Source organism: Dasypus novemcinctus, chromosome 16 (assembly GCF_030445035.2).
Source record: "Dasypus novemcinctus isolate mDasNov1 chromosome 16, mDasNov1.1.hap2, whole genome shotgun sequence".
Classification (NCBI taxonomy): domain Eukaryota; kingdom Metazoa; phylum Chordata; class Mammalia; order Cingulata; family Dasypodidae; genus Dasypus; species Dasypus novemcinctus.
In genome coordinates, this window is record NC_080688.1 from 93,336,904 (window position 1) to 93,349,462 (window position 12,559).

General features: G+C 51.4%; 1 long non-coding RNA gene across 1 annotated transcript in view; it reads left to right on the top strand.

The window, feature by feature from the left end:
• LOC101443582 (uncharacterized) overlaps positions 1-12,358 on the top strand; it is a 36,110-nt gene extending 23,752 nt beyond the window's left edge. The window contains exons 2-5 of the long non-coding RNA XR_011646013.1: positions 806-1,134; positions 1,441-1,493; positions 2,369-2,497; positions 9,780-12,358. This is a non-coding gene — a long non-coding RNA (uncharacterized lncRNA). The remainder of the gene's footprint in view (positions 1-805; positions 1,135-1,440; positions 1,494-2,368; positions 2,498-9,779) is intronic.
• The last annotated feature ends 201 nt before the right edge of the window (positions 12,359-12,559 follow it).

A 12,559-nucleotide genomic window follows, 5' to 3' on the forward strand; every position in this document is an offset into this window, starting at 1 on the left:
CCTGGCTGACATTTCTCCTACTAAATGAAGTCCCTTTCTCTCTTTAGAAGAAATTATTTGCCATTTTCAAAGGCCCTCCTTCCTGCCTTTCTGGCAGGTTTTAAATTTCTCTGGCTGACTTATTTGGTGTCGTCTCTCAGGACCTGGTTTTGTCTGCTCTGCTGTTTGAGATTATTTCTTTGGTCTCAGTCACATGGTTTCACCAGGCACATCGTCGTGGGGCAGCAGCACCCAAGGAAGTTGCCGTGAACTGCACACGTGTCCGAACACACCCCGCGTGTGCAAGCAGGAAAGTCTCCGTTGTTCTTTCTACCGTAGTGTACAGGCGAACAGGAAAAGTGCAATGAAACTACCGGGGACTTGGTCGTAACAAACTGCTTCTAAATGGCTCCCAGGGGATTTCTTTGTTATTTCAATCACAGCGCCAATTTAAATGGATACCACTGGTTTCTAAGACTCTGAAGGATATACTGTTAATAGCCTTTGAGCAACTTAAGCCGCAAATAAATTAACCTTACAGATTCTCTGTTCAATGCCGAGGTTTTTGAGGAGTGTGGCCTTTACCAAGGGCAGTGGGAGATTATAACCCCAGCACACACAGCCCTGCGACTTTCAAGCAGCATCCTCAATTCTAACCAGTAAAACCCTTGGGAATATCGGAACAAAGACTAAACTGTTTTCCACGAACAGTCCGCCAAAGTTCTCTGTGTATTGACTGGTGGAGAAGAGGCTGGGGAGAGGGGAGTGGCTGCGCCAAGCTTTTGGTGATTCCTGGGGCGCTTTGTAAAAGGCAGTTTCTTTTCAGGGGTGCGGCTGCCGCACGCACAGCTGCGTGGGGCCCTGGTGGACCTGTGCCCCGGCAGGGCAGCAGGTGAGCCGGCCTGCTGGGCCCGCGGGCAGGGCCGGGCCTCCTCGCTCCGTCCTGGTTCCATTTGTTTTGAAAGCGGCGGTGGGTGCCTTTCCCGGGCCTCCACGACCTGAAACCCGAGATGATGGGAGGACTCCCGGAGGCCACGTCACCAGCCAGCGCTCCCCACAAATCCTCCCGCACGCTACTGAGACCGCCAAAACGAGGTTGTTTACAGCGGGCAGGTGAGGATCCCGTAACGGCCGTGGGGACACATCCTGGCTGAGGTGACGGCATAGCCATCTTTTAAAATCCTTGCTCTTACTTCCTGTAATCCATTTAAAGGAAACGAAAAGGAGAGGCGGGGCTTTCCTATTGTTGCAGGTTGCTAGGAGACCTGTTTAAATTGTGGACGGCTATGCAGCGGGTGTTTGACCAATATCAGTACCTGCGCTGTCCTTTTAGAAGCCGCCTTCTCCCCCAAGCCCCAGTGAGCGGGCTGCCCTCCCTGATGCCATGAGGTCATCATGCCGTAATGGCACGAAGCGGCACCGTCCAGGGACGGTTCCCCTGGAGTGCCCTTTCTTTTATAGGAGACGCCCAGGACGTGGGTCCTGCGCCATGGAAAGTGCTGGAAAGATTGGAGGCGAGTCGGCATTTCAAAGAGGCCGTTTCCCGAAGCCGCAGCGGTGGTCTGGCATCTGCCCTGATGGACTTGATCACCGCAGGTCCACGGCCTCTCCACACTAAGAGGAAAAGATTTGCCTGAAAGAGTGAACTAAATAAGTTAAATTTAGAAAGGGAAATTTACTTGACTTTAGCATGTATTTACCTGTGATTTCTCTTACCTGAAAACGACTTTTAGGGGAAGTTAAAGACACTTCAGTTCTTTTAAACCCAAGAGAAAAATGGGGGTAGGAAGTGATCTCAAGAGATGAGAAGAATTGCTGTTTTTAAAGCATCTCTAACATCTCTAATTCTATTGAAGAGATACCAATAAATATTCAGCCATTGTCAAGGCCGACTGGTAAAATAATGTTATTTTTTAAAAGTCAATGATATGCCTGATGTAAGGTACCTAAAACCGTTAGAACAGTGTTCTGTTGGTGTGGCCTTGCACTAGACAGCTTTTGGGTTTGCAAGCCTTAAATCCAATAGAAGCTAACAGTTGATAAGATCACAGTATTATGTATACATGTGGCATAAAAGTGACGACTACACACATGGGATTCAGTGATGTTTTGTAAAAATGTGACTGAGATCTGTCACAAAAATTTGGGAAAGATGCTAGATAAAATCTCCCAACTGATGTAATAGTTATATATCAGACTAGAGTAGGGTTATATTTGCCAAAGTCACTAGATAAAGGATCAATTAACAGTTGAGATAATACCATAAAATTTTTGTATTTAGGAAATCCTTATAATTTCTTTAAAAAGAAATCCCTGACTTCTTTAAATGAAAATTTCTATTGCATACTTTATCAAGTACTAAATATTTATGTCTTCCCCTTATTTTCAGATGTTCCTTGGAGACAGATCAGTGAGTGGTTCTTTAACCCAAACCAAGTACATCTTTAAAACGAGATAGAAGTTAGGATGCAAATGGCACTGAGGAAGCAAAACACAGGAGCCTGCTTGTGTGCTAAAGGTGGGTAGGTGTGAGAAAACATAAAAAAGAACTGGGAATGAATCAATTTATTAAGCCTTGAGAGAAATCGCCCCTGAGTGTTAGTAAAAGAGAAATTATTAAAAATATTACCCCCTCCTTCCCATGGCAATACGGAGAGAGTTAGAAGACGCAGGCTCTCCACGGAAACGCGGCTCCGGGGCCCTGCGGCTGCTTTCTCTAAGAACAAGGCTGTGAGCTGAGGCTGGGGATAACGTTTTCCAGGAAGGAGACTCCATCTTCCATGTTTTCTTCAACAACCGTCCACGTGGCCCTGACCTGAGCCTAACCCTGGGGTTTTGTCAAAATGGGGTGTCTGCCGTGCCTTTAGAAGGACCGCCGTCCCTTCCAGCGCCGCCCGCACCTCACCTGCGCGCCCTGCAGGGAGGGGAGGACGTTCCCTCCCTGTCCCTGTGGCCCAGTGTGGGTTGAGTTAGTAATTCTATCTTCCCGGGACTTTCAGCCTTCGCCGGGGTGGTGGCGCTCATTTGTGTACTTAGCTGCATCTCCATGGCAACAGGAAAACATGATGCTGGAGACTCAGACTAGGGGAGAAGCAGGGAGGAAAGCTTGCCTCATCTCCCCGCCGGGCGGGAGGGGCCTGGCTAGTTTATATGTCAAGGGGAGGGCTGCTGGGACCCAGGGATCAAAGGAGGTCGGAAGGGGGCTCCTGGCCTGGAGCATATTTATTGTCTTTAATATAGATACCAACGAGTCCAAGAAGAGAAACTGAAACCTTAGATGGCCCGTAGCTTGTGGTTCATAAATATAAACACCACATTCGAAAACGAGTGGACTGCTGACATGAACAGGTTGGAAAAACCTGTCTTAATTTAAATTGGGATGCAGCCACAAGAGAAATTGAAAATAGAAATCAGCCGAACATGTGGACTAGGATTTCTAACTCTTCTGCAGAAATACCTTGTCATACCTTTGGGCTATGAATGCCGAGGTTACCAAATGCACGTTAGACATGTCTGGTGATTCTTCTTAGCTGTCTGTGTTTTGTTATTAAAAGCATTTGTTGCAACCTCGTAGTGATAACTTAGTGTGGTCCAGCAGCATCCATCTGACCTACTGTGGCATGGAAGCACGAGTCCCTGCTGGAGAAAGGGGCTCTGTGTTGGGGACGGAGGACGGATGAGTCTCCATTAGGGGACAATAAACAAGCCTAGGCTAAAACCGATAGGATGGGAAATGACTTCTATTCAGTTACCTCCATTATTAGTGCTAATTGGGGCCAGGTGAAGCGTGGGTAATTGAAAAGCACAGCCACTCCAAAACCCTCTATTCAACCAATAACTTCAAACTTCTTCCCATCAAACCAATTACCAGAGGAGCTAACAAATAGGAAAATGGACTAAATTGAATTTCGCCTCCCTAAAGACTAACATCAGGTTGTCTTTTTATTGATTAATTCAGAAGAGCCAAGGATCGACTGTAAACTCAAGACTAGATTACGGCTAGTTCCAACAACTAAAGAGAGAAAGGCTATATTCCAAAAGTTTGTTTCTAAATTTGTTATTTGGAGCTCAGAATGTTTTTTTCTCATGGGACAATGTTACTCATTGTGGTTGGATTCTAGGACAGCCCAGCGAGGTTTGTGCATGACCTAGATAGTGGAATGATGTTTAGGATTCCAAGTTTCTTCACCAATCCCCTTTGAATTATAAAGTCTTAACCCCCACCCCTAAAGCTCTCTGAGCCCTAAATCTAAGATACAGAGAAGCTTTAAAGGGAACAATTCCGTGCCCTCACAATGTTGTGCAACCATTATCTCTAACTCTAAAATAGTTTTATCACCCCAAAAAGAGACCCCATGCGCGGTCGTTCCCCGTTTCCCCTCCCCTCAGCCTCTGGAAACCACCAGACTGCATTCTGTCCCCACAGATTTGCCTGCTCTGGATGCTTCATACACGTGGAACGCACGTATCCGTCCCTCATGCTGGCGCCTCCCGTCAGCATCACGTGTTCAAGGTTCATACACACGGACCACACGCTACCTGTCCTTAGTGCTGGCGTGTTCCATCAGGTCACGTGTTCAAGGTTCATGTACATGGACCACACGCTATCTGTCCTTCATGTTGGCGTGTTCCTTCAGCATCGCGTGTTCATGGTTCATGCACATGGACCACACGCTATCTGTCCTTCGTGCTGGCGTGTTCTATCAGCATCACGTGTTCAAGGTTCATATACATGGACTACATGCTATCTGTCCTTCGTATTGGCAATTTCCATCAGGTCACATGTTCAAGGTTCATGTACATGGACCACACGCTATCTGTCCTTCATGCTGACGTGTTCCATCAGCATCACGTGTTCATGGTTCATGCACATGGACCACACGCTATCTGTCCTTCGTGCTGGCGTGTTCCATCAGCATTGCGTGTTCATGGTTCATGCACATGGACCACATGCTATCTGTCCTTCGTATTGGCAATTTCCATCAGCATCACGTGTTCAAGGTTCATATACGTGGACCACACGCTATCTGTCCTTCGTGCTGACGTGTTCCATCAGCATCACGTGTTCATGGTTCATATACGTGGACCACACGCTATCTGTCCTTCGTGCTGGCGTGTTCCATCAGCATCGCGTGTTCAAGGTTCATGCACGTGGACCACACGCTATCTGTCCTTCGTGCTGACGTGTTCCATCAGCATCGCGTGTTCAAGGTTCATATACGTGGACCACACGCTATCTGTCCTTCGTGCTGATGTGTTCCATCAGCATCGCGTGTTCATGGTTCATATACGTGGACCACACGCTATCTGTCCTTCGTGCTGGCGTGTTCCATCAGCATCGCGTGTTCATGGTTCATGCACATGGACCACACGCTATCTGTCCTTCGTGCTGGCGTGTTCCATCAGCATCGCGTGTTCATGGTTCATATATGTGGACCACACGCTATCTGTCCTTCGTGCTGACGTGTTCCATCAGCATCGCGTGTTCAAGGTTCATATACGTGGACCACACGCTATCTGTCCTTCGTGCTGACGTGTTCCATCAGCATCACGTGTTCATGGTTCATGCACATGGACCACACGCTATCTGTCCTTCGTGCTGGCGTGTTCCATCAGCATCGCGTGTTCATGGTTCATGCACATGGACCACACGCTATCTGTCCTTCGTGCTGGCGTGTTCCATCAGCATCACATGTTCATGGTTCATATATGTGGACCACACGCTATCTGTCCTTCGTGCTGGCGTGTTCCATCAGCATTGCGTGTTCATGGTTCATGCACATGGACCACACGCTATCTGTCCTTTGTGCTGGCATCTTCCACTCGGCACTGTGTGTTCAAAGTTGGTCCGTGCTGTAGGAGGTTCTGGAGCTTCATTCGTTCTCGTGGCTAACATCCCTGCACATGCACAGACCACGTCTTTTCATCTGTGCAGCTGCTGGTAGACACGTGGGCTGCGCCCACCTTTTGGCTGTTGTGAATCGTGCTGTCAGGCCTCAGGTTTTCATCCTGGCTATTCCCTGACCCCACAAGAAACAGGACGTGGAGTGTGTGGGCGATGGGCAGAGGCTTTGGCAAGCAGGGGACACAGATGGCAGAGGCTGGGGCCTCCTCCATCGTGAGGGGGCAGCGGGGCCTGGGAGCAGGGTTCCACCATCTGGAGTCGCAAGGGTGGTGTCAGCAGGGACAGTTCTCAGGAGGTGGCACTAGCAAAGGCTACTTGAAGGCAGGGTGGCCTTGGGGGAGGGGCAGAGGATGCAGGTGGGGGGGGCTCTGGGGAGAGGAAATGCCATCAAGGCCCTCCCCGGGGCCCAGGTTGTGGACTCCTCCCGCAGATTCAAGCTGCGCTATGTCCCCGGGCTGAGGGCAGGAGGGACAAATCCACAAATCCAGTGCCATGTGTGGCAAATATGCCCGGCCTGTTGCTCACTTTTCTGAAAACAGGTACCAGAAGTGGCTCCTTCGCCAGCCTCCAGATCCAGCGCTGAGAATCCACTCCAGAGAATTCGTCAGGCCAAGTGGGGCCTCTCCCATGCCCCAAAAATCCACAGCTCGGCCCATCCCCGGCCTCAACCCCCCCAGGTGCCACGCTCCTGACCCCCCCGTGGAAGGCACCCCCAGTGGAAGGCACCCCCCGAGGAAGGCACCCCCAGTGGAAGGACCCCCCGAGGAAGGCACCCCCAGTGGAAGGACCCCCCGTGGAAGGCACCCCCAGTGGAAGGCACCCCCTGTGGAAGGCACCCCCCGAGGAAGGCACCCCCAGTGGAAGGGCCCCCCGTGGAAGGCACCCCCAGTGGAAGGCCTGCCCTGGCTTCGGGTTTGCAGGTTGGCATTTTTCAGGGACCTCTGTTGGTTATAAAAGAACAGGATGAGCTACGTCATTTTTGGTTTATAATTTGGAGGTGCACGTGTATATTATCTATAGAACTAAATATAATTTTATGAAACAGCCATTATGTTTACTCTTGCTTGTTTTTATTTATTCCACAAACTTTATATAAACTCAATAAAAGGTATCCAAAATCCAAGCACTCTAACACACAACTTTTGATTTTTCCGTATTCCCTTTCAGTGGTTATCACAGGATTTTAGAAGTCTGGTATTTGGCCTTTGTCGCTCTTCTCATTCTTTCACATAATAAATGACAGCACTTTGCTCGGGAACTTGAGGGAAGCCACCGTCCTGGTGAGAACAATCCTTCCCTGACCCCGTCGGGGAAGTCGAACTGGGCAGGAGCAGCCGGGAGAGCAGCAGCTGGGGACCTGCAGGCTGTCCCTGCAGGGGCAGCTCCGGCCTTCACACAGGCTGGCCTGCTCCTCGCTGCCCCCCGGCCCTAGCATGGCCCCTGCCCCCGGGGCGCATGCGTTCGGGCTGCTGTGGGGCAGGGGCCTGGCCGGCCCGTCCAGGTCTTGGCAGGTCTTCCGTCTACCCCGAGGCCGTCTTGGTGAGTTCCTGGGAATGGGCAGGGAAAGCTCCTTTTCCCAACGATTCCTGTAAGTCAGGCTAGACAGGGCGCGCCTCCTCACCCCTGCTCCCCATCTCCCTGCCAGCCGCCTGGCCCCCAGGTCCCCGCCGGCAGGTGCTGAGAAGCCACAGGTCTGTGTCCCCTGCACACTCGCACCCTGGCCAGGCGGCTGGGCGCCCTGTGGCCACGAACCCTCGGGCCCTGTCCTTGCGGCTGCCCCATCCGGCGCCCCGGCAGCCACGCGAGTGGAGAACAGAAGCTGTCCCTCCCGCCGAAACCTTCCTTCCCCGCCCTGGAGACGCGCCTCTGCCCTGTCGGCCACTTTCCTCTTGCTCCTTTGCTCATCTGGGGCTCTTTCCCTTCCCCGCAGCTTTTGAGGCTCCTCTTTGTCAAATGCACCCAAATTCTCCTACCTGAAAGACAAACAAACAGGGCTCCTCGTGCCCAGGAGATGCCCTCCGGCCGGACCGTGGCTTCCCAAGCTCACCCTGCCAAAATCAGGCGCTGAGGCCTGTGCACTGCGCCTCCTCTTCTCCCACCCCCTTCCAAATCCATGTCATTTTGGGGTTCACTCCTGCCAGGGCCAGACCTGGGCCCACTTCATGCATCGGACCCTGTGGAAATAATGTTGACAGGAATTCAAACTCCGTATGGCCGGGCACAGAAGAGCCGAGGGCTTCCCAGCCACGGGCACAGCAGGGAAATCAGCACGTGCGTGTGTGACACAGGACCTGCCGATCGGGAAGCAAGCAGGCCGCTAGAGCTGCGCTGGCCGCGGGCAGTGCCACTCCTTCCACGACACCACGGCACACACGGAAGCAGGCCCTGCCCCGAGCAGTCACCTCGGAGGTCCAAGCCGCGCTACCGCAGCGGTGGCTTCTGCTCGTGCGTGGGCCAACCACCAGCTTGCCAGGGGCCCTGCTGCCTGCGCCTCCTGCTGACCCCAGTCTCCGCCTGTCCACGCCACGTCTGCGCTCGAGCCGCACAGCGGGCTCTCTCCGCCCTCCTCAGGGCAACCCCGCACCTCCTGCCCCTGGCACTGCAACAGGGAGGGCCAAGCTCAGGCCCTGGCACCTGTCCTGGGGGCCTGACCTCCCCAGCCCACAACTCTATAGGGCCGTGGCTTCCTGGGTGGCCGAGCGCGGGCCACGCCCCAGCCTCTCCACCCACGCCCGGCTCCGCGCACAGCCCCAGCTGGCCTGTCCCCAAGCGCTGCCCGTGAGCCCGCGGAGGGGCAGCCACGCATCCTGCAACCTGCGAGAGTGGCGCTTTCTCGCTGACACAGGGCAGAGCTTGGGCTGGCCTCAGGGGGGCCCTGGAACTGTCCCAGCGCTGTCCCACAAGGCCGGGTACCCCAGCCGTCCAGGGCACGGGGGCGCTAAAGGCCCGTGCTGGGCAGGATGCGTCCGGCCCTTGAGTTCTCATCCATCCGGCAACGCAACTGAGAGACGCCTGAGACACAGCCAGCAGGCCCCGCGTGCACTCGTGCACAGGTGAGGAGAGTTTATTTTGAGGAGCTGGTTCACACAATGGTGGGGCCTGGCAAACCTGAAATCCGCAGGGCCAGCTGGAGGCCGGAGTTCCTCCAGGGGTCGATGCTGCAAGTCCTGAGTGCAAAATCCGCGGGGGAAGCCGGCAGCCTGGACGTTCTGGCGGAGCTCATGTTGAAGTCAGAATTTCTACTTCTCCAGGAAAGGTCTTCAGGTGTCCAACTGATTACGACGGTCATCTGCTGTCCTTAGAGCCGACTGGTGGTCGCCACCCATCCCATCTGCAAAATGCCTTCACCGGGGTGCGGCCAAACGGCTGGACACCGTAGCCCAGCGGGTTGACATATAACATTCACCGCAACAGTGAGAGATGGAAACGGGAGTGAAATAGAAGAGTTAACCTGAGGAGCTCCTCACCATCTGGCATCTGACTGAAGAACTCTAGCTTAGCATTTTTTTTAATAATCAATTTTTAAAAATCAAAGTCAATAGATCACAAGGAACATTCCATTAAAAAACATAAAAAAAACAAAAAACATAAGAGGTTCCCATATAACCCACTCCCCACCCCTCCACCACATCATTTTTTATAAATTGTATTTTTTGAAGATATATACATCACACCAAAAAATATTACATTAAAAAATATAAGAGGTTCCTGTATACCCCCCACCCCACTCCTTCTAGCATAACATTATATTGCCAAACTTACTTTTATTTTCATTTATTTCATATATATTTATTCACCATGCGTCAGGCGGTGAGCTAAGGGCTTTATGTGTGCTTTCTCATTTAACTCTCGCTGCAGCCCTAGGAATTAAGTGCCACTATGTGTCCTCTTCCAGAGATGAGGAAACCGAGGTTCCAGACTTCCGAGTAGCTTGGCTGAGGGCGCTGGGTGGGCAGCGGTGGGATTGCAGATCCTGTGCCAGATCTCCTCATCCCAGAGCCAGCGTCCAGCGACCAGAAGGCAAGTTCCAAGGACCTTTTCTGTGTTGCTGCCACTAGACCCTACTGTCACACAGAAGGCACTTGATAAGTATTTGAAAAGCTCCCTGCGTTGTACTGCCTGTCTTCATCGTATGGCTCATGGGCTAAGATGCCTAAACTTTAACCATGTAGCGCATACACCAGTAGTCGGGGCAAGATGGCCAGGCCCACGGCAGCAGGGATGAGAGATTTCGACTCTGGTTGCAGAATGAGAATGCCAGCCTGGCGGAGACTAGCCCAAACTCGCGTGGGGCCAGCCCACCTCGCCAGACCCCCAGGGCAGCTGCAGGAAATCCTCAGGTAGGCAGGAGCCCGGGATACCGAGGACGTGGCTCGTGTTGCCCGGCCGGCCTCCTCTCGACGCGCCTTTACGCATGCGCCGCTGTGGGGGAAACCCTTCCCCTACACCCTCCCACTGCCTGCCTGCACGGGGCGGGGTTTCCCTCCACTGCCCCTGACGCTGAGCAGTCTGCGCAGGAGGCTTGCTGGCCAGTGCTCCTAGGACCCCACCTGTAAGAACTGGGGAAACAGGGCAAACTGAGAGACAGTCGAGGCAGAGGCTTGGCCAATCCCTGGGGAACCCTGACGCTGGAAGAGCCCTCAGGGTTGTCCCTGTCCAGGCAAGAGGGCCAGGCCTCTGTGCTTTAGAGTGACCGGTCACTGCCGCAGGATGCCTGGGGATGGCACCCGTGTGGTGAAGCGGCCCCATCAGCGAGGGGCAGTGCCTGGAGAGGCCCTCAGCTGGGAGCCATCAACGATCAACACTCCCTGCCATGGGGAAGGAGAGCCGTGGTCCTCGGGGGTCTGGGCGGTGCCCTGCAGTACCCACTGCAAATCTCACCTCTCCCAGGAAGCCTTCCTAGATGCCCCTGGTCAGAACAGGCCTGAGCTCCTCATTTCCTGTGCTCCCCAAGCCTGAGCTGAGCTATCAGGAACGACGGGTGTAGCAGTTTGATATGGTTATGAATTCCAAAAAGAGATACTGGATTATGTTTGTGATCTGGTCTGTACCCAGGTGTGATTAAGTTAGGATTAGGGCTTTGATTGGGCCACATCAATAGGGCATTGAGACCCCACCCCTTGGTGGGTGGGGACTTACAGATGAACGGCATGGCAAAGGACAGAGTCGAGGGTTTTTGATGCTGGAGTTTTGATGTTGGAGTTTGATGCTGAAGCCTTAAGCTGGAGCCCCAGGAAGTAAGCTCACACAGGAAAGAGAAGCCAGCCCCAGGAAGGGAGGAGAGCTGAGCCCAGGAAGAAGCAAGACCCTGGAAGGGAGGAACCCAGGAAGCCTGAACCCTGGCAGACGTCGGCAGCCATCTTGCTCCAACACGTGGAAATAGACTTTGGTGAGGGAAGTAGCTTATGCTTTATGGCCTGGTATCTGTAAGCTCCTACCCCACATAAATACCCTTTATAAAAACCAACCAGTTTCTGGTATTTTGCGTCAGCACCCCTTTGGCTGACTAATACAATGGGTATTCTGGGTCCCTAAGGCTTCTCCTCAGACTGGGGATTTCCTGGCAAGGTGATACACTTTCCACCCAGGGAACCCTCAGAACCAGCCCGGCGCCTGGTGCGAGCTCGATAGATGTGCTTATTAGCTGAACTCTATTCAACTGCATTCCATAAAGTCAGATTGTAAGGTTTATAAAGAAATGATTTACTTTTGTTAATATGGATAACCCTATACATTCATGCCTACGCCCGAGCTTGATGCCGCCTTCTTGATTAAAGTGTCCTAACTAATTTTGTGTTGACTTTCCTTCTCCATCATTGGATTTTTATTTTTTTCCCAATCTCTCAATACATGCACTCATCTGATGCTTTTATTTTATTTTTTAAAAATATTTTTTATTAAGGTACATCATTTATGCATGAATATACCTAAATATTAAGTGTATAGCAAAAGTTGTGAACTTACAAAATAAGCATGCATAACATTATACAGGGGTCCCATACATCACCCACCACCTGAATTGTTGTGAAACATTTGTTACAAACTATGCAAGAGCATTGTCAAAATACTACTACTAACTATAGTCCATTCCTTACTGTTGGTATATTTCTCCCCTAACCCACCCTACTTTTTAAAATATATTTCTATTACAGAGGTTGTGAACTTATCTACCATTGAATTTTATAGAAATTGCAGAATCTTTGGAAAATATTGAAAATCATGGAGAGATACCCATTTTCAACATTTTATTATATTTATTTCTTATTTTATGATAAGAAAGACATAAACATGCATAAGTTGGGTTTTTGTTGTTTTTTTGTTTTTGTTTTTGTTTTTTTGTAAAATTTAGCCATCCATATTTCTCCATATATGGCTTCTGAGATTGGGGTGGTTTTTTTTTGGTGCTGAAACCCGGGAATGAACCATGAGATTTTCTGATAATTGTAAAATAAAGCTATTGCAATCTAGATCTTATTTTCATACATCCTTTCTTTCTCTACCTATAATTAAAAGTTCCTGGGAAGTGGATGTGGCTCAGCCAGTTGGGCACCTGCCTACAACATGGGAGGTCCTGGGTTTGGTTCCTGGTGCCTCCTAAAAGGTGAGCTAGATGCCGCCTCCTCTGCGAAAGCAGAGGGCACAAGCCAGCAGACACCACAGCCCACAGGGAACTGG